Below are 20,614 nucleotides of genomic sequence, written 5' to 3'. Positions count from 1 at the left end.
GCCACACCAATCACACCGTACAACCTGTGATCTGAACCCAGTTAACAGCATGATAACAGAGGAGCCTCTGAAAAGATGGCTCACAACAATAATAACCCGATTTTTGTAACAATAACTATGTACAAGTATTGCAGACAATCCGCACTTGGGATGGGCGCCCAGCATCCACTACGGACTATGAGAAATAGAATTATCGGTAAGTAAATTCTTATTTTCTCTGACGTCCTAGTGGATGCTGGGAACTCCGTAAGGACCATGGGGATTATACCAAAGCTCCCAAACGGGCGGGAGAGTGCGGATGACTCTGCAGCACCGAATGAGAGAACTCCAGGTCCTCCTCAGCCAGAGTATCAAATTTGTAGAATTTAGCAAACGTGTTTGCCCCTGACCAAGTAGCTGCTCGGCAAAGTTGTAAAGCCGAGACCCCTCGGGCAGCCGCCCAAGATGAGCCCACCTCCCTTGTGGAGTGGGCATTTACAGATTTTTGGCTGTGGCAGGCCTGCCACAGAATGTGCAAGCTGAATTGTACTACAAATCCAACGAGCAATAGTCTGCTTAGAAGCAGGAGCACCCAGCTTGTTGGGTGCATACAGGATAAACAGCGAGTCAGATTTTCTGACTCCAGCCGTCCTGGAAACATATTTTCAGGGCCCTGACAACGTCTAGCAACTTGGAGTCCTCCAAGTCCCTAGTAGCCGCAGGCACCACCATAGGTTGGTTCAGGTGAAACGCAGAAAACACCTTAGGGAGAAACTGAGGACGAGTCCTCAATTCCGCCCTGTCCGAATGGAAAATCAGATAAGGGCTTTTACAGGATAAAGCCGCCAATTCTGACACGCGCCTGGCCCAGGCCAGGGCCAACAGCATGACCACCTTCCATGTGAGATATTTTAACTCCACAGATTTAAGTGGTTCAAACCAATGTGACTTTTAGAACCCAAAACTACATTGAGATCCCAAGGTGCCACTGGAGGCACAAAAGGAGGCTGTATATACAGTACCCCTTTTACAAACGTCTGAACTTCAAGGACTGAAGCTAGTTCTTTTTGGAAGAAAATTGACAGGGCCGAAATTTGAACCTTAATGGACCCCAATTTCAGGCCCATAGACACTCCTGTTTGCAGGAAACGTAGGAATCGACCCAGTTGAAATTCCTCCGTCGGGCCTTACTGGCCTCGCACCACGCAACATATTTTCGCCAAATGCGGTGATAATGTTTTGCGGTTACATCCTTCCTGGCTTTGATCAGGATAGGGATGACTTCATCCGGAATGCCTTTTTCCTTCAGGATCCGGCGTTCAACCGCCATGCCGTCAAACGCAGCCGCGGTAAGTCTTGGAACAGACAGGGTCCTTGCTGGAGCAGGTCCCTTCTTAGAGGTAGAGGCCACGGATCCTCCGTGAGCATCTCTTGAAGTTCCGGTTACCAAGTCCTTCTTGGCCAATCCGGAGCCACGAATATAGTGCTTACTCCTCTCCATATTATAATTCTCAGTACCTTGTGTATGAGAGGCAGAGGATGGAACACATACACTGACCGGTACACCCACGGTGTTACCAGAGCGTCTGCTGAGGAAGTCTGCTTCCCAGTTGTCCATTCCCGGAATGAACACTGCTGACAGTGCTATCACATGATTTTCCGCCCAGCGAAGAATCCTTGCAGCTTCTGCCATTGCCCTCCTGCTTCTTGTGGCACCCTGTCTGTTTACGTGGGTGACTGCCGTGATGTTGTCCGACTGGATCAACACCGGCTGACCTTGAAGCAGAGGTCTTGCTAAGCTTAGAGCATTGTAAATGGCCCTTAGCTTCAGGATATTTATGTGAAGTGATGTCTCCAGGCTTGACCATAAGCCCTGGAAAATCCTTCCCTGTGTGACTGCTCCCCAGCCTCGCAGGCTGGCATCTGTGGTCACCAGGACCCAGTCCTGAATGCCGAATCTGCGGCCCTCTAGAAGATGAGCACTCTGCAACCACCACAGGAGGGACACCCTTGTCCTTGGTGACAGGGTAATCCGCTGATGCATCTGAAGATGCGACACGGACCATTTGTCCAGCAGGTCCCACTGGAAAGTTCTTGCGTGGAATCTGCCGAATGGGATTGCTTCGTAGGAAGCCACCATTTTTCCCAGAACCCTTGTGCATTGATGCACTGAGACTTGGCTCGGTTTTAGGAGGTTCCTGACTAGCTCGGATAACTCCCTGGCTTTCTCCTCCGGGAGAAACACCTTTTTCTGGACTGTGTCCAGGATCATCCCTAGGAACAGAAGACGAGTCGTCGGAACCAGCTGCGATTTTGGAATATTGAGAATCCAACCGTGCTGCCGCAACACTACCTGAGATAGTGCTACACCGACCTCCAACTGTTCTCTGGATCTTACCCTTATCAGGAGATCGTCCAAGTAAGGGATAACTAAAACTCCCTTCCTTCGAAGGAGTATCATCATTTCGGCCGTTACCTTGGTAAAGACCCGGGGTGCCGTGGACCATCCAAACGGCAGCGTCTGAAACTGATAGTGACAGTTCTGTACCACAAAACTGAGGTACCCTTGGTGAGAAGGGTAAATTGGGACATGAAGGTAAGCATCCTTGATGTCCCGAGACATCATGTAGTCCCCTTCTTCCAGGTTCGCAATCACTGCTCTGAGTGACTCCATCTTGAATTTGAACCTCCGTATGTAAGTGTTCAAAGATTTTAGATTTAGAATCGGTCTCACCGAGCCGTCCGGCTTCTGTACCACAACAGTGTGGAATAATACCCCGTTCCCTGTTGCAGGAGGGGTACCTTGATTATCACCTGCTGGGAATACAGCTTGTGAATGGCTTCCAAAACTGCCTCCCTGTCAGAGGGAGACGTCGGTAAAACCGACTTTAGGAAAACGGCGAGGGGGAGACGTCTCGAATTCCAATTTGTACCCCTGAGATATCACCTGAAGGATCCAGGGGTCTACTTGCGAGTGAGCCCACTGCGCGCTGAAATTCATTGAGACGGGCCCCCACCGTGCCTGAGTCTGCTTGTAAAGCCCCAGCGTCATGCTGAGGGCTTGGCAGAGGCGGGAGAGGGCTTCTGTTCCTGGGAACTGGCTGATTTCTGCAGCCTTTTTCCTCTCCCTCTGTCACGGGGCAGAAATGAGGAACCTTTTGCCCGCTTGCCCTTCTGGGAACGAAAGGACTGCGCCTGATAATACGGCGTCTTCTTATGTTGAGAGGCGACCTGGGGTACAAACGTGGATTTCCCAGCTGTTGCCGTGGCCACCAGGTCTGAAAGACCGACCCCAAATAACTCCTCCCCTTTATAAGGCAATACTTCCAAATGCCGTTTGGAATCTGCATCACCTGACCACTGTCGTGTCCATAACCCTCTTCTGGCAGAAATGGACAACGCACTTACACTTGATGCCAGTCGGCAAATATTACGCTGTGCATCACGCATATATAGAAATGCATCTTTTAAATGCTCTATAGGCAATAATATACTGTCCCTATCTAGGGTATCAATATTTTCAGTCAGGGAATCCGACCACGCCAACCCAGCACTGCACATCCAGGCTGAGGCGATTGCTGGTCGCAGTATAACACCAGTATGTGTGTAAATACATTTTAGGATACCCTCCTGCTTTCTATCAGCAGGATCCTTAAGGGCGGCCATCTCAGGAGAGGGTAGAGCCCTTGTTCTTACAAGCGTGTGAGCGCTTTACCCACCTTAGGGGGTGTTTCCCAACGCACCCTAACCTCTGGCGGGAAAGGATATAATGCCAATAACATTTTAGAAATTATCAGTTGTTATCGGGGGAAACCCACGCATCATCACACACCTCATTTAATTTCTCAGATTCAGGAAAACTACAGGTAGTTTTTCCTCACCGAACATAATACCCCTTTTTGGTGGTACTCGTATTATCAGAAATGTGTAAAACATTTTTCATTGCCTCAATCATGTAACGTGTGGCCCTACTGGAAGTCACATTTGTCTCTTCACCGTCGACACTGGAGTCAGTATCCGTGTCGGCGTCTGTATCTGCCATCTGAGGTAACGGGCGCTTTAGAGCCCCTGACGGCCTATGAGACGTCTGGACAGGCACAAGCTGAGTAGCCGGCTGTCTCATGTCAACCACTGTCTTTTATACAGAGCTGACACTGTCACGTAATTCCTTCCAACAGTTCATCCACTAAGGTGTCGACCCCCTAGGGGGTGACATCACTATTACAGGCAATTTGCTCCGTCTCCACATCCTTTTCCTCCTCATACATGTCGACACAAACGTACCGACACACAGCACACACACAGGGAATGCTCTGATAGAGGACAGGACCCCACTAGCCCTTTGGGGAGACAGAGGGAGAGTTTGCCAGCACACACCAGAGCGCTATATATATATATATACAGGGATAACCTTATATAAGTGTTTTTCCCCTTATAGCTGCTGTATTTTTAATACTGCGTCTAATTAGTGCCCCCCTCTCTTTTTTAACCCTTTCTGTAGTGTAGTGACTGCAGGGGAGAGCCAGGTAGCTTCCCTCCAACGGAGCTATGAGGGAAAATGGCGCCAGTGTGCTGAGGAGATAAGGCCGCCGAGAAGGGGGCGGAGCCTATCTCCCGTTTTTCTGTGTATTTTGGCAGGGGTTAAATGCATCCATATAGCCCAGGAGCTATATGTGATGTATTTTTAGCCATCTAAGGTGTTTTTATTGCGTCTCAGGGCGCCCCCCCCCCCAGCGCCCTGCACCCTCAGTGACCGGAGTGTGAAGTGTGCTGAGAGCAATGGCCCACAGCTGCGGTGCTGTGCGCTACCTTATTGAAGACAGGACGTCTTCTGCCGCCGATTTTCCGGACCTCTTCTGCCTTCTGGCTCTGTAAGGGGGCCAGCGGCGCGGCTCTGGGACCCATCCATGGCTGGGCCTGTGATCGTCCCTCTGGAGCTAATGTCCAGTAGCCTAAGAAGCCCAATCCACTCTGCACGCAGGTGAGTTCGCTTCTTCTCCCCTTAGTCCCTCGGTGCAGTGAGCCTGTTGCCAGCAGGACTCACTGAAAATAAAAAACCTAATTTAAACTTTTACTCTAAGCAGCTCAGGAGAGCCACCTAGTATGCACCCTTCTCGTTCGGGCACAAAAATCTAACTGAGGCTTGGAGGAGGGTCATGGGGGGAGGAGCCAGTGCACACCAGGTAGTCCTAAAGCTTTTACTTTTGTGCCCAGTCTCCTGCGGAGCCGCTATCCCCCATGGTCCTTACGGAGTTCCCAGCATCCACTAGGACGTCAGAGAAATACACAATAAGTATATCTTGTGAAACACCTATATTGTAATAATCCTGACGCACTTAGTTCCCTCAGGTTACAGAATATAGGGATAGCAGTCTGAGTGAGATACATGAAATGGAGGTCACAGCAGCTATATGCGCACACACAGTCACATTGGGGGTCATTCCGAGTTGTTCGCTCACTAGCAGATTTTAGCAGCATTGCACATGCTAGGCCGCCGCCCTCTGGGAGTGTATCTTAGCTTAGCAGACTTGCGAACGAAAGATTAGCAGAATTGCGAATAGAAAATTCTCAGCAGTTTCTGAGTAGCTCGAGACTTACTCCTACACTGCGATCAGCTCAGCCCGTTTTGTTCCTGGTTTGACGTCACAAACACGCCCTGCGTTCGGCCAGCCACTCCCCGTTTCTCCAGACACTCCCGCGTTTTATCCTGGCACGCCTGTGTTTTTCCGCACACTCCCAGAAAACTGCCAGTTTCCGCCCAGAAACACCCACTTCCTGTCAATCACACTACGATCACTTCAACGATGGAAATTCTTCGTTCGGATGTGAGTAAATCTACTAAGTTTTGAGCTAAAATACTTAGCGCATGCGTACTGCGTACCATGCGCATTTTCGCCTTAATCGCTCCGTTGCGAAAATCGGCAACGAGAGAACAACTCGGAGTGACCCCATTGCACAATGCAGAAATTATGACATGCAATAAAACTGCACTGGACTAGCAATACAGAGTAATACTAAGTATAGCTATACACTCAATAGATATAACAATGCACATTAAAGACTGGATGTATATCACAGGGTACTTGTACTAAATGACCCTGACTAAATGCACTTTTTCTTAATTAACACTGTCAACAGACATGTAGAATACTTAAGTGTCCTGTAAAATGCACAGCCCTGACAGGCAGGCGGCTTTACAGAGGATGATTTGCCCAAACAGTCCCAGGATCAGCTCAGTTTGACCTAATGGCGCCCAAACGCTGACAGTGAGTGAGGGAGTGAGAGATATGCAGCTCCAGGGCGGGAACATTTACTCTAAAAAGGCTGGGGGAGGGTCTACAGGTCAGAGCCTGTCGAAGTCAGAAAAATGTCTCTATGCACGATGCCATATTTGCACCGCACACTGGTCCGTGCTGCGCGTGCATACGCTCTCCCGTGGAAGCGCATACCCGCAATAGCGTGCACTCGCACGCGCAGTATGCGCATTTACGGTAGAGTTTATGTGATCGTAGCGTGCGACTCATTCGTTACAAAAGTTCACAATTAATGTAGTTTATAGATCATGTTCCCCTCAATAGTTTCTGTAAGTTTGGTTTAGATAGAATGTCCCTGAGCGGAGGAATCCCTCTTTGTATTGCACGAAGGGTCTAACAGGAGTCATACAGCAGTGTTTGATACCCATCGGAAGAGTATTTAATTAGCAATATTCCGGTGTTGGTTTGGAGCGTATTAATCGCTCGTGCGAATAGTTATGGACATAAGAAGTTTATGTCCATTTCTATGATTTGCACATACTCAGGTATGCGGCGGGAAACCCAGTTCCCCACCCACCTGAGCTGTTGGAAATCAGCACAGCCCACCTGTATGAATCAACCTATGACCTTTGGTTACAGTACAGGGCCGAATTCCTGTGTCCAATAAACTGTAGGATTGTAGGGACTAGGAGATTGCATTGTGTGTGGGGCATAAATAGGCAGACCGACCACATCCAGCTCTCACTCTCTCATCAACGGTTATCTGCTGATAATCGGGAGCTGGATATCGAGGCGCAGGCGATCATACCCTTTGTGCGTAAGTTCTCTCCGTAATCATTGTCTTTCTGTGAGCCAATATCTCTTTTTCTCTCTCTATCTCTCCTCTCCTCTTTTTCTCTTAAATACTTCGTAGTATTATTGTATTGTATTGTGTTAGACCAGGATAGCATTGTAGTTTATCCCTTAGTTAGGTGTTTGGTTAGGAAGTCTTTGTTATATTGTAGTGTATCATTTGTACTGTGTTACTCTTTTACAAGTATACTAGATATAATACAGATTATAGGCTTTGGAACCCTAAACCAGTATCAGTGTATTTACTATAGTGTTAAGTGTTCACTTGAGCGTCGGTGACGCTCAAACAGCTTTGTAGATAGTCAGGTTACACAAGGTTGCATTTACACCCTGTACTCACATTAAGGTATTCTGTGTGTTTCATCGGTATAAGGTTTAATATCAAGGTATAGTGTTGTGAGCGTCTGCACCGCTAGTGACCTCCTCGTGGTCTCTAGCGTATGCTACGTTACAGCGAATCTTTCCCCTAGACATAACCAATAACGTGTCCTGTGATCACTGGGCCGTGAGCGAACGTGACGCTTGAGCGTCTCGCCTACGGCTGAGCGATCGTTACGCAAATAGCGTATCATTACGGTATTTCTTAAGTAAGCAGCGTACAGTGTTCTTAGCTTCATAAGGGTTGTTTATACGACAAAGGAATTTAGCATTGTCAAGCCTTATCCCCTTGCTGGACTTCACCACCGGGTACTGTGGGCCTTAGTAAACAGATTTTTGAAAGAATCCGACCTGTGCCCTTGCCCTGGTGGTCTAGTGGGGTCCCTGTACTGTCACAGTGTCCACGCCAGCGTGCGCGGCCCGCCTCCCACCGGATCGCGGTTTACAGCAGGTCCCTCCTGGGGGACCCACTCACCTCCTCCCTGAATGCGGCCACGCGATCCTGGAGAGCTGCAGTGGTGTGTGTGCCTGACTGGTGACTGAAGAAAACCGGAGCCTCCGCTGTAAGTACCTGGCAACCAGGGAGCGGGAGTATACAGCGCCACTGGGGAAGGTGATGGAGCTGCAGCAGGAGATGTCTGACTGACATCTAAAACTCACAGTGTGTCTGCTGCAGCCCTTGAAGTCTTCATTTTTCACTTAAAAAAAGTTCCTCTGAGGGCTGCTGGAGCAGCCCACCTGTTGTATGCCTGCGCTGCATGGCACCAACTACAAAACTGAGCTCCTGTGCACGGAGGCAGGGTTATAGAGGAGGCAGTGCTATGCATTCTGGGAACAGTCAAAGCTTTTAGCCTGTTGGTGCCTCTGATCAAGATCCTACTCTACACCCCAATGTCATTCCCTGTGGAGCCCAGTGTACCCCACAGCAGAAAGTGTAACACTGTAAATCAAAAAAGGAATTTTAATTGTCAATGTACAGGTGTTCTCATACAATATTGCTATAGTTGAGTCCATAAGCCTTTCTCAGTGCACAAAGTCCTGTGCAATCCTGCTTCCGTTTAACGTTTTTTCTTTCAAATGTGCATCTCAAGCCCCGTACACACTGGGCAACCTCCCCTAATTAACAATCAGCAATATATCGCTGATTGCTAATTATGGGAGATCGCCAGTGCATACTCACTGAGCAATATCGTTCAGCGACGTCATCCCCTAATTATAAAACACAACAGAATATGCTGCGCTATATAAGAAACCGTTAATAAATAATAAATAAATCCCCAGCACTCCTTGAACATACAGCTAAAGTTGAACTGCATGTTTGGTACATAATGCCTGAACGAGAACAACCTGCGGGTGCGCGTATTGTTCAGGCATACACACTAGACAATATGAACAGATTTTTTTATAAAGACAGTTATCGTTCATATCATCTTTAGTGTATCGCCCAGTGTATACGGGGCTTTAGTCACATGAATTAAACGGGAAACACTTAATATCCCAGCTGTCGGGATCCCGATGCTCTGCATACCGGCAACGGGATCGCGACCGCTGAGATACCAACAACTATTCTCTCTTGCGGTGTCCCCGACACCCGGCGAGCGCTGCATGGCGAGCCCGCAAGGGGCACTTTTTTGTGCTTGCACCGCTGCCGGCAGTCGGGATCCCGGCGCTGCCATGCTGGGCGCCAGGATCCCGAGTGCCGGTATATCGTAGTACACCCAAATTAAACAATTGGATGAAACAAAACCACTTAACGAGACTGCACTGATTAGTCCCAAGTTTAAAGAAAAAGTCGCTATGCTACACTACTCTGCCCGGCTCCCTCAGGCCACATGGTGTATTGAGGCTCGGTGTAAGGGGGTAATTCAGACCTGATCGTAGCAGCAATTTTGTTAGCAGTTGGGCAAAACCATGTGCACTGCAGGGGGGGCAGATATAACATGTGCAGAGAGAGTTAGATTTGGGTGGGTTATATTGTTTCTGTGCAGGGTAAATACTGGCTGCTTTATTTCTACACTGCAATTTAGATTTCAGTTTGAACACACCCCACCCAAATCTACTCTCTCTGCACATGTTACATCTGCTCCCCTGCAGTGCACATGGTTTTGCCCAACTGCTAACAAATTTCCTGCTACGATCAGGTCTTAATTACCCCCTATGAGCCTTACTACACATTTGTATTACCTCTTTCATACATGAAGTTAAATCACAGGATTTCTAAACATGCATCAACCATTCTGCATGTGTGAATGTCCCCGACCTTGCTCTTTACCAGGGTCAGGGCTGAGTTTTGGCAAATTCCCAGGTCACATGCCTGAAAGGGGTGTAACAAAAGTATTTTAAATTCCCCACAAAACATAATAACATATTTGCTCCAAAGTTAATTTAATTAATTAGACAGAGATATCCAATTTTTCAAACTCATCCCAGGGGGTCCTAATTTTTATAGGTAGCCCTGAACAAGAGTGTAGCTACCATAGGTGCAGGCAGTGCAGCTGCTATGGGGCCCGAAGCTGAGAGAGGCCCATCTTCCCTGTCACAGTTACATGTGTTATATATATATTTTTCGCCATTGGGTGGTACGTAGGGGTTCTTTCAAACTTTTTTCTTAGGGCCTGCAATATATCTACTGTAGGTACACCCCTGGACCTGCTCATTGTAGTGCGATATAAAATGAACTGGAGGGAATTTTAATATAAGCTCTCACGAGCAGGGCCCTCTTCCCTCATGTGCTTATCCTTTTTCTTACTTTAATAATCTTCAACTGCACCAAATCCAGCAGTCTTCTGCCACCTGATACTTACTTCAGGGTCATCTGCTGATGTAGCTGTATTTATTTACCCTGAACTTGTCCTATATTGTCTTCAACTGTAAGTTGCTGTTTTCCTGTTTTGATTATTTGTTTATGTACTCTGTAATTGGGCGCTACAGAACCCTTGTGGCGCCATATAAATAAAGGATAATATTAATAATGTTATATAATAAGAACCGGGGCTCTGTACTAAGGCACAATATGAACGGAGAGCACTCTATATCAATGTGAAATGGGGGTACTGGGCGGCATAATGTGTACTGGCAGCTCTAAAATGGGACATAGGGTGAACTTAAGCACTCCTGCGATTCATAAAAGAAACTAGGGCACTACTATGGGATATAACATTAAATAAGGCTCTGCTATGGTTCAGAAAATTAACTAGGGCACTATTATAGGGCATAAAATGAACAACTGCTGCAGGAAGGTCTCTCTCTAGAAGCATTGGGACAGGGGCCCTTCAAAATGTTTCTATGGGGCCCCACAAAGTTCTGGCTACGCCCCTGGACCTGAATACAACATGTAGACACTGGGCCAAATGAGATCATTTCCGAGTGGCCAAAAGTGCAATTTTTCAACAAATACTTTAAAAGAAAAAAATGGTTATTTTGTCTTAAAATAATGTAAAGAAAAAAAACTCAAAAACATGGCTTTGACATGAGCAGGAAATTTGTGGAAAATCTTACCTTTTGGGAAACTGTAAGCCTTTTTGTAAGATCACAAAGTGCTGCATCAACTGCAGGGGGAGATTTACTAAGCCTTGGAGGGAGAGAAACTGCCAACAACTCAGCTCTTTATTTTTCAAACACAGCCTGTAACATGGCAGTTAGGAGCTGATTGGCTGGTACTTTACCTCTCTCCACTTTATCACTCTCCAGGGATTAAAACATCTGCTCATGAATATTTGAAACATGACTGTGAAAAGCTAGGGCTGCACTGAATCTTTTTCCTCCGACTCCTCATTATTATGATATAAATCACAGGTTCTCAAACTCGGTCCTCAGGACCCCACACAGTGCATGTTTTGCAGGTCTCCTCACAGAATCACAAGTGAAATAATTAGCTCCACCTGTGGACCTTTTAAAACGTGTCAGTGAGTAATTAATACACTTGTGTACCTGCTGGGTTACCTGCAAAACATGCACTGTGTGGGGTCCTGATGTCCGAGTTTGAGAACCACTGATATAAATAAATGATATTGGTGCAGGGATTATGGTGTGTAGCAGCTGACGATAACACTATGGAGTTCTTCATTAACTGCCAACAATTCCATCACAGGCAATGGCTAGTTGTGGTGTTACACATTCATTTGCTAAAATGCTCTTAACAGACGTAGCACAGCTCAGGCGTGCCACCTGCCAGGGCCAGTAATGTGTCTGATGCCAAGTACCCTGCGCTTCTCGTACAGCTGCCCAGGCGGTGTGGGCGGGGATAATGTGCCTTGCATTCTTAAACGCTTTCCCCCTATATTTCTCCCGTGACCGTGACTGCTAATGTTCATCTGGAAAACAGCACCGCACCAGCACAGCCTGGCTTTAGTCCCCAGATGTCAGAGCAGATGCAGGGTGCACTGTAGATGGTCAGAGGGTGGGAGCCGGGCATGCGATGCGCGGGTGATCAGGGTTGCATTTCTGCACATTAGGTGTCGCCCAGGCTGCGCCTCTGCACAGGACACCACAATTAGTTGGTCTGGCAGCGTGACAGGGGCACAGGGGGCCAGTGCATGGGGCAGGCGCTCGGTGTTAGTACCTGCAGCAGGTGACATACCTCTATGTGTGTGCGCGCGCCCAGGAGGTGCCCGGTTACCCGTTCCACACAGCCCGCTCACTCCAGGCCACCGTACCACTGTATAACAGAGCAGCAGCGTAGTTAGCTAGGGCTGCCTTGATAACAACTCAGCGGATTGGTTAAGCAAAAATAAGAGGCAGTAACCTGTGCCAATCACACCCGGGAAGGCGTGCCGATGGGCGGTGGCGGAGGGAGGGAGACGGGAGCGCACGGCGCAATGGAGGGGAGGACAGTAGCCTGTAGTTACCAAGGAGGGGAGGGAACACTGATCCCATGTGGCTGGTATTTTGGGGGGATGGGAGAAGGGTAAACAGAGGGTATTAGAAAGGGGGTGAAAGGTGACAGAAGTGGGAGGGGCTATGGTTACCTTGTACGACGTGTGACCTATACACAGCCACATGCAGATCTATATATAATACAGTTACATACAGTACACATGAAATACAGGTTATCCAGCACATGGCGTGTACAGCAGCGTGCACACCCGGGTGTCTGTCCGTCGCGATTGCAGACGTCACCCCGTGACGGTATACGTGTGAATGACAGCTGTGTACTGACTACAATAAAGTATGTGCGAAAATGTTTATTTTGTTGGCATTGATTGCAAATCTTATTGAAGGAAATTATCATTAATTAGCATATATTTTATTTACCTTGCACAATTAGCTGCCTAGTAAACACTGTTAATTGTATATATTGGCAAACATACTGTTTGCAGACAATATAACTATCCTTAGCTCATTCGAGGTAGCATATTACTATTTGTCTACATTGGAGCTTACATTAACATTTCCATTCCACAGACACATAAAAGTAGCACCAATTTACTTTGACACCATTACATTTGTTTTGGGATGAAAGATTTTGGAGGAAACCCACATGGACAATCGAGTGCCTAAATTATGTAATGTTGCTTATGTTTGTAGAACAATTATTCTAAAATTCTGTGTTACGGAAAGCAGCTGTAACGAGGAGGATGTGTAACATAGCCTGTCTAATCATTCTGTTTCTAAACAGAGGAAAAGCTGGGTTACAGTAAATGCCCTGCTTTTCCAGTTTCCACATTTATTTTTACACTGTTCAAAACCTATGGGCTAAAACACACGAGCCAGCATTTGCCACAGATCCTGCCACAGTAAAGTGCAGCAGGTGTCGCTCTACTTCTGCTGGGCAAATTTATTCGGCTACAATTGAATTACCCCTTATGGACTGAAGTGTTTTAGATCATAATAAATACAAAAATAAATAAACGAGCGTTTGCCATGGCTTACAGGTAATTTTTTGTGAAATCTCAGTTAAATTTTCAAAGCAAAACTTCAGCATTAATTGTACGAGAGTAATATGTGATCACCGGCAACAGTGCAGAACTGTAAGACACGTTTTACCTCAATTTTGCTTAAAAATATTTAGCATGTTTGTAATGTGGTAAATTATAGAGGACAGAATAGAACATATTTGTAAAAAATACAGCTCATTTTTAATTTATATTTAGGGCAGGGAATATGGGATATTTTATTGGCAAAACAGTCATGTTTCAACAAGTCAGCTGACAGAACTAGTTGCTTCTCTGTATACATCTCATTAAAACACAAAGTGTTCCACTTTCTACCTAAAGCCTTAACAAGTAGTAACCTGCTCATTTACCTGCTGAAAGGCCACAGCTACAAAGGAGTACTAAAACTCATTCACAAGTCTCCTTGAAGAAATGTAGATGGACTGCATATTATAAGTCATTATAACAGAAGTTCAAGTGTTAGAAAGATGTAGTAGTTTTTATCTAGCAATTTCAATCTTAAACTGGATACACACTAAGCAATTTTCCGCTCCGATCCACCAGATCAGACAGAATATTGCTCAGAATGGCAGTGTGTATGCCCGATATGTGTGCTCACGTGGTGGATAGCGATATTGTTAGGTTTGATGTGCTGCACATCAAACCTACAGATATCGCTAGTGTCCTTGTTTATGCCGATGAATGACGGAACTTGGTTGTTCCAACCTTCATTAACAACGCTGCAGTGTGTACAGGCAATCCGATGTCTGAACAAATGCCCGTTGTCCCAATGTGTACACAGCTTTATAGGGGTGTGCAAATATTATGAAGAAAATACATTTGGATTTCATTTTTACTTTAAGACAGGGCAGCATTAAATCGCAATAGATGATTTGCTTGTCCATTAAATGTATGACATCATTTAAAAGTCTCTTTTAGGGCCAGTAAATACAAATGTAAAGCATCAACAAGTATGTGTATACTTTATACGGAAACATAATATTAAAGTGTACAGCTCTATTCTTCTATATAGAAATACAGTTTTTAGACTACCTTTCTAGTGCTGTGAAAAAGTGTACTTTTTAGCAACCATTGACTTCTGGCTCACGGCTAGGAAGTTAAAATAAGATTTTACTTACCGGTAAAACTATTTCTCGTAGTCCATAGAGGATGCTGGGACTCCGTAAAGACCATGGGGAATAGACGGGCTCCGCAGGAGGTAGGGCACTTTAAGAAAGCTTTGGATTCTGGGTGTGCACTGGCTCCACCCTCTATGCCCCTCCTCCAGACCTCAGTTAGGGAAACTGTGCCCAGAGGAGATGGACAGTACGAGGAAGGATTTTTGTAAATTTAAGGGCGAGATCCATACCAGCCACACCAATCACACCGTATAACTTGTGATAAACTACCCAGTTAACAGTATGAACAACAACATAGCCTCAGTTCAACCGATAAACTATAACATAACCCTTAAGTAAGCAATAACTATATACAGGTCTTGCAGAAGAAGTCCGCACTTGGGACGGGCGCCCAGCATCCTCTACGGACTACGAGAAATAGATTTATCGGTAAGTAAAATCTTATTTTCTCTAACGTCCTTGAGGATGCTGGGACTCCGTAAGGACCATGGGGATTATACCAAAGCTCCCAAACGGGCGGGAGAGTGCGGATGACTCTGCAGCACCGATTGAGCAAACAGGAGGCCCTCCTCAGCCAGGGTATCAAACTTATAGAACTTTGCAAAGGTGTTAGACCCCGACCAAGTAGCTGCTCGGCACAACTGTAATGTCGAGACCCCTCGGGCAGCCGCCCAAGAAGAGCCCACTTTCCTAGTGGAATGGGCCTTAACCGATTTCGGTAACGGCAATCCTGCCGTAGAATGCGCCTGCTGAATCGTGTTACAGATCCAGCGAGCAATAGTCTGCTTTGAAGCAGGAGCGCCAACCTTGTTGGCCGCATACAGAACAAACAGAGCTTCAGTCTTCCTGATTCTAGCCGTTCTGGTCACATAAATCTTCAAAGCCCTGACCACATCCAGGGATTCAGAATCCTCCAAGTCCCTTGTAGCCACAGGCACGACAATAGGTTGGTTCATATGAAAAGATGAGACCACTTTTGGCAGAAATTGAGGACGAGTCCTCAACTCTGCCCTATCCATGTGAAAAACCAAGTATGGGCTTTTATGTGATAAAGCCGCCAATTCTGAAACACGTCTAGCTGAAGCGAATGCCAACAACATGACCACTTTCCACGTGAGGTATTTCAACTCCACAGTTTTGAGTGGTTCAAACCAAGGTGACTTGAGGAAACGTAACACCACGTTAAGATCCCAAGGCGCCACCGGAGGCACAAAGGGAGGCTGAATATGCAGCACCCCCTTCACAAAAGTCTGTACTTCAGGAAGAGAGGCTAATTCTCTTTGAAAGAAAATGGATAAGGCCGAAATCTGGACCTTTATGGACCCTAATTTTAGGCCCAAAGTCACTCCTGTTTGAAGGAAGTGAAGCAGACGGCCCAAATGGAACTCCTGCGTAGGAGCAGCTCTGGCCTCACACCAAGAAACATATTTTCGCCATATACGGTGATAATGTTTTAACGTCACGTATTTTCTAGCCTTGATCAGGGTAGGAATGATTTGAAGATCCCTCGTACTATTTCTTTGACCCTTTAACTTTCATTATCAAGACTTTACTACACATTGGGACTTCCTTTTTGTTTTTCTTTCATATGAACATTCTTCTCTGAGGAACCCACATACTGGTGAAGACAGATGAACCAGTCTTAGGAAGAAGTTGACGATAGATATCTCTAATTACCGTTAAAGATTGGCGCAATCCGATACCACCATTTTACCCTGTACACTTGTTTTTCTGGTTTGATAACACCAGTAGGTATTGTATTTGCTGCCTTTTGTTGTCCAGCGCAGAGTTGTATTTTCCTTTTCCTTGCTAGGAATGACCTCCTCCGGAATTCGTTTTTCCGCTAGGATCCGGCGTTCATCCGCCATGCCGTCAAACGCAGCCGCGGTAAGTCTTGGAATAAACAGGGCCCCTGCCGCAGCAGGTCCTGCCTTAGAGGAAGAGGCCACGGATCTTCTGTGAGCAACTCTTGCAGCTCCGGATACCAAGTCCTCCGTGGCCAATCTGGAACAATGAGGATTGTTCGGACCCTGCTTATTCTTATAATTCTCAACACTTTGGGTATGAGAGGAAGAGGAGGAAACACATAGACCGATCTGAACACCCAAGGTGTCACCAGAGCGTCTACCGCTACCGCCTGAGGGTCCCTTGACCTGGCGCAATACCGGCTTTTTGTTGAGACGGGATGCCATCATGTCTATTTGAGGCAGTCCCCACCGATCCGTGATCTGTGCGAAGACTTCTTGATGAAGTCCCCACTCTCCCGGATGCAGGTCGTGCCTGCTGAGGAAGTCCGCCTCCCAGTTGTCCACCCCCCGGGATGAACACTGCTGACAGCACGCTTACATGGCCTTCCGCCCAGCGTAGGATCCTGGTCGCTTCCGCCATGGCCACTCTGCTCCTTGTTCCGCCTTGGCGGTTTATATGAGCCACTGCCGTGATATTGTCTGACTGAATCAGAACAGTTTTTTCCCGAAGCTATTTCTCCGCTTGACGCAGGGCGTTGTATATGGCCCTCAACTCCAGGACGTTGATGTGGAGACAAGTCTCTAGATTTGACCAGAGACCTTGGAAATTTCTTCCCAGTGTGACTGCTCCCCAGCCAGGAGAGATACCCTGGTCTTGGGAGACAGGGTGATCCTTCGATGCATTTGTAAATGGGACCCAGACCACTTGTCCAAGAGGTCCCATTGAAAAGTCCTCGCATGGAACCTGCCGAAAGGGATGGCCTCGTATGAAGCCACCATCTTCCCCAGGACCCGCGTGCAATGATGCACTGAAACCTTTTTTGGTTTTAATAGGGCCCTGACCAGAGCTATGAGCTCCTGAACCTTTTTCGATCGGAAGAAAAACCTTTTTCTGGTCCGTGTCTAGAATCAGGCCCAAAAAGGTCAGACGCGTTGTAGGGACTAGCTGGGACTTCGGTATATTGAGAATCCAGCTGTGTAACTGCAGCGTCTTCATGGACAGAGACACGCTGTCCAGCAACTTCTCCCGAGATCTCGCCTTTATGAGGAGATCGTCCAAGTATGGGATAATTGTGACCCCCTGCCTGCGCAGGAGCACCATCATTTCCGCCATTACCTTGGTGAAAATCCTCAGGGCCGTGGAAAGCCCAAACGGCAACGTCTGAAATTGGTAGTGACAGTCCTGCACTGCAAATCTCAGGAACACCTGATGAGGGGGGAATATCGGAACATGAAGGTATGCATCCTTTATGTCACAAAGAAAAACAAACGTTAAAAGTAGGCGCAAACACTAAAAATAAGTCCTTACATAAGTATCCTTATGAACGGACAGGAGTAAGATCTTGGATTGGTGTATACTTCGTGTTCTTGGATCCCTTGTCCACACAGCCTCAATAATATGGAGTACTTCTTTTTCCTCCCAAGATGGCACAAGGGAAAGCACCGGAGGTTCCGGACACCACAGCGGTACCAGGGAAGTCGAAGTACCAGGATCAGTCCACCCACGGTCCAGAGATCAGCTAGCACCACCTGCTTAACGCGTTTCGGACACTCTTGGTCCTTCCTCAGAAGCATGGTGGTGAGTGGCACTAGTACACATATTTATACCTCTATCCTAATTACATAACCAGGTCCATCTGAACAATGTCCTCCCGCCGAAAACACCGATTTCCGCCGCGACCGGAAGTCACGTGACCGGAACCGGAAGTCGGGTGCGTTCCAATATTTACTTCCTGAAGTCCCTTATGCATTCCACCGGCCGAATTCCACGACCGGAAGTCACGTGCCCGGAACCGGAAGTGAGGTGCGTTCCAGCAGTTCCTTATGCGTTCCACCTGCCGTTTTCCGCCGAAAACAAAGATTCTCAGGTCCAGTTCCAAGTTTAAAATGTTCTCAACAATATTGTAGTCCAAATAGGTTTGGGAGGTAGATCCATTACATACCCATAACAAAAAAGAATAAAATAGGAATCAGATATAACATAATAAAAACATCTAAATAAAAACTTTAAATGTTTAAAATACAATCTAAGAATAAGGGAAATAGCAGCAGGAAATAAGTCATAATTTTGATAAAACTTCCACAGATTTATTTTTAAAATCTTACAATGAATAATAAATATTACAAAAGGTAGATAAATAAGGAGGATCATAGAGAATGAGGGGATCTACAGGAACCACTTAAGTTCAAAGTCCCCGTTCAGCCCTCCCGGGGACAGTGTTTTCAACATGTAGATCCACCTCATCTCTGCCTTTGCAAGTCTTATTTCAACATCTTTTTCTCTCCATGAAGGGGTAATTCCCTGTATGCCCCAAAAGGCTTTAATAGCAGCTGGGTTGGAATTATGGAACTTTTTAAAATGTGAAGAGACAGTATGGCTTTCCAGACCCTTTCTAATATTATAGGTGTGTTCTGCCAATCTCACTTTTAAATTTCTACCAGTCTTCCCCACATAAACAAGGCCACATTTACATTCCAATCCATAGATCACATTTTTCGTATTGCAGGTCAGGAATTCTTTAATACTGTAGGACTTATCCTTCACACAGAATTCCTTCAATTTACTCGGACCTTTAACTAGTTTACACATAGTGCAGAGACCGCATCGATGAAATCCAATTGTTCTAATACTGGTCCTTTTAACCTCATCAATCGAGCTCTTAACTAATTTATCCTTAAGGGATGGAGCTCGTCTATATATAAAAACGGGATTGGCTGGTAATTTTACGCCAATAATGGGGTCCTGTTTTAAGATTTTCCAATTTTTTTTGAAGACAGCCTCAATTTCTTTATGGTTAGAACTAAATTTACTGATAAAGGACCAGTTAAATTGGTCATTAGTTTTATCTTTCTCTTTTTCAACCAAAAGGCTTTGTCTCTCTATATTCAAGGCTCTCCCTTTTGCCTTTTGTATTTGGGCTCCATCATATCCCTTTTCTAAAAAACGCTCACCCATTTCTTCCATTTGTTCTTCACAAATTTTATCCTCAGTACAGTTACGTCTTACACGTAGGAACTGGCCGTAGGGTATACCGTCCAGCCAGTTCCTATGGTGCAGACTTTGCTTATCTATGTAGCTGTTGGGGTACTACAGACCAAAACCCATAGGAAAAACACAGACTCTAAGGGATAAGGGACTTCAGGAAGTAAATATTGGAACGCACCCGACTTCCGGTTCCGGTCACGTGACTTCCGGTCGCGGCGGAAATCGGTGTTTTCGGCGGGAGGACATTGTTCAGATGGACCTGGTTATGTAATTAGGATAGAGGTATAAATATGTGTAATAGTGCCACTCACCACCATGCTTCTGAGGAAGGACCAAGAGTGTCCGAAACGCGTTAAGCAGGTGGTGCTAGCTGATCTCTGGACCGTGGGTGGACTGATCCTGGTACTTCGACTTCCCTGGTAAAAGAAGTACTCCATATTATTGAGGCTGTGTGGACAAGGGATCCAAGAACACGAAGTATACACCAATCCAAGATCTTACTCCTGTCCGTTCATAAGGATACTTATGTAAGGACTTATTTTTAGTAGAGATGTGCACTTGAAATTTTTCGGGTTTTGTGTTTTGGTTTTGGGTTCGGTTCCGCGGCCGTGTTTTGGGTTCGACCGCGTTTTGGCAAAACCTCACCGAATTTTTTTTGTCGGATTCGGGTGTGTTTTAGATTCGGGTGTTTTTTTCAAAAAACACTAAAAAACAGCTTAAATCATAGAATTTGGGGGTCATTTTGATCCCAAAGTATTATTAACCTCAAAAACCATAATTTCCACTCATTTTCAGTCTATTCTGAATACCTCACACCTCACAATATTATTTTTAGTCCTAAAATTTGCACCGAGGTAGCTGTGTGAGTAAGATAAGCGACCCTAGTGGCCGACACAAACACCGGGCCCATCTAGGAGTGGCACTGCAGTGTCACGCAGGATGGCCCTTCCAAAAAACACTCCCCAAACAGCACATGACGCAAAGAAAAAAAGAGGCGCAATGAGGTAGCGGTGTGAGTAAGATAAGCGACCCTAGTGGCCGACACAAACACCTGGCCCATCTAGGAGTGGCACTGCAGTGTCACGCAGGATGGCCCTTCCAAAAAACACTCCCCAAACAGCACATGACGCAAAGAAAAAAAGAGGCGCAATGAGGTAGCTGTGTGAGTAAGATAAGCGACCCTAGT

General features: G+C 46.3%; 1 protein-coding gene across 3 annotated transcripts in view; it reads right to left on the bottom strand.

Annotated features, from left to right (window-relative positions):
• The window catches only part of SLC25A42 (solute carrier family 25 member 42), a 134,650-nt gene extending 122,493 nt beyond the window's left edge, over positions 1-12,157 (bottom strand). For 2 of the 3 annotated variants that reach the window (XM_063914546.1, XM_063914545.1), the window contains exon 1: positions 12,043-12,157. The gene's annotated coding sequence lies outside the window, so the exon portion shown is untranslated. Of the gene's footprint in view, positions 1-10,961; positions 10,985-12,042 lie in introns of those variants that run through there. The other variant, XM_063914544.1, reaches the window with a different exon arrangement.
• Between the last annotated feature and the right edge of the window lie 8,457 nt (positions 12,158-20,614).

Source organism: Pseudophryne corroboree, chromosome 1 (assembly GCF_028390025.1).
Source record: "Pseudophryne corroboree isolate aPseCor3 chromosome 1, aPseCor3.hap2, whole genome shotgun sequence".
Lineage (NCBI taxonomy): Eukaryota > Metazoa > Chordata > Amphibia > Anura > Myobatrachidae > Pseudophryne > Pseudophryne corroboree.
Note: the sequence above shows the minus strand (reverse complement) of the source record. Positions and strands in the feature narration are given on the sequence as shown.